The 2,050-nt window shown below is 36.0% G+C and overlaps 1 non-coding gene across 1 annotated transcript; it reads right to left on the reverse strand.

Annotated features, from left to right (window-relative positions):
* Positions 1–1,572: 1,572 nt before the first annotated feature.
* LOC121210236 (small nucleolar RNA R71) lies at positions 1,573–1,679 on the reverse strand. Its single transcript, XR_005905358.1, has one exon. It is a non-coding gene; the product is annotated as a small nucleolar RNA R71 (small nucleolar RNA).
* Between the last annotated feature and the right edge of the window lie 371 nt (positions 1,680–2,050).

Genomic DNA, 2,050 nt, shown 5'->3' on the forward strand with positions numbered 1-2,050 from the left:
ATTCATCATCATGACTGGAGATCTCCCTTCAAGTTCCTTCAGGAGTTTTAGGTTTTCTTATGTTCTGTTATCTTTATGCTTTTGAGATGTTTTCTTTCATAAGTATAAACTAAACCCCAATATACTTAAGGGGAATGAACCTAAGACAGATCTTGTTATTATTATCTGAATTGTATGATAAATATGACTTGTTCTTAATTATGTGTTCTTAATTCTTGTTTTGATATTCCAGGATATTGATTCAAGTTAAGCTCTTATTCAGAGGATGAATAGACCCTATTAAGAGTAAATTTTTCATAATTAAGTGGATTTGATTGCACGCCTAGAGATAGGGTGACAAGATTTTACCGGATTAGGATGAAACCTAGTAAGGGAATCCATAGATCGGGTTAATGCAATTCTAGGGTGTTAATTAGAAAGAGATTTCAATTATTCAACCTAAGGTTAGATGTTATTAGTCCCGAGAAAGATAATAATATAACTTAGGGATTTCTATGGATCATGTCAAATGAATAAATCGTCTAATTCAGAGTCAAATAACAAGTGAAGTCTAGGTGGATTTGTCCTTAGGTATTGTCTCAATCAATCGAATTTTCCCAAAAATATTTTCCCAAGTTTTTCTTTCTGTGCATTCTTAGTTAGTAATTAGTTTAGACAACAAACCTCTTAAATTTAAGGCTAGATAACAAAAGGAAGTAAATGCTAGTACTCGTAGTTCCTTTGGGTTCGACAATCCGGTCTTGCTGAACTATACTACTGTTCGATAGGTACACTTGCCTTAATCGTGATAATAAGTTAGTCTCAAGAACATTTCATTTATAAATTTTTAAAACTTGTTACGAATATCACGTATCAAGTTTTTGGCGCCGTTGCCGGGGAACTAAGATATTAGGAAAACTCGATTTTTATTACTTTAGTCACTTTACTTTTATTACAATTTAAATTTTTATTTTCTTTTCTAACTTTTCTCTTATTTCCTTCTGACAAATTTTTCTAGTTTATGACTAGAAGAAACCCGTCAGGACCACTAATTTTTGACGGTGAGATTGACCGCACAGTTCGAAGAAATCGAGAGAAATAAGGTGAAGCCTAAGATACACATTGGACGAGCAAGAGGGTGATACTTCAACCGCATCCGAGGAGATGGCTGAAAACCAAGAAAATCCACTACCTCCTGCGATTGCTGTTAATCAAAATCCTGCTCCACACATTATGTATGATTATGCTAAACCTTCTTTAACAGGAACTGAATCAAGCATAGTTACACCGGCTGCAGCCGTAAATACTTTTGAACTGAAACCTAACACAATTCAAATGATACAACAGTTTGTTCAGTTTGATGGTTTGCAGGACGAGGATCCCAACACTCACTTGACAAACTTTTTGGAACTATGTGATATATTTAAAATTAATGGCATTTCTGATGACGCCATTTGTCTTCGGTTATTCCCTTTTTCATTGAGAAATAAAGTTAAACAGTGGTTGAACTCGTTGCCACGAGGGTCAATCACTACTTGGGAACAAATGACCGAAAAGTTTTTATTAAAATATTTTTCGCCGGCTAAAACGACTAAATTATGTAATGATATTTCTTCCTTTGTGCAGATGGATTTAGAAACACTCTACGATGCATGGGAGAGATACAATGACCTATAGAGAAGATTCCCTCACCATGGGCTACCGCTTTGGCTACAAGTTCAAACATTTTATAACGGCCTGAATCCTTCGACTCGACAAATGGTTTTAGTGGCAAGTCGTGAGGACAAAGCCAACGAAAATAGCCAGCATTTATAATGTCGATACGGTCACCATGCTCTCTAATCAGGTAGGACTCTTGAATAAGAAAATTGATGGTTTCCTTAGTTCTTCACAGGTTCACCCAGTAATGCAATGCGAAGCAAGTGGATGCGGATCAAGCAGTTCAGAATACCCACCTTATGGCCACAACATGGAGAACGAATAGTTAAATTACATGGGTAACAATCCTCGATCTCAAAACAATCCCTAGAGCAATACTTACAATGCAGGTTGGAGGAACCACCCTAATTTT

Source organism: Gossypium hirsutum, chromosome A11, assembly GCF_007990345.1.
Source record: "Gossypium hirsutum isolate 1008001.06 chromosome A11, Gossypium_hirsutum_v2.1, whole genome shotgun sequence".
NCBI classification, from domain to species: Eukaryota; Viridiplantae; Streptophyta; class Magnoliopsida; order Malvales; family Malvaceae; genus Gossypium; species Gossypium hirsutum.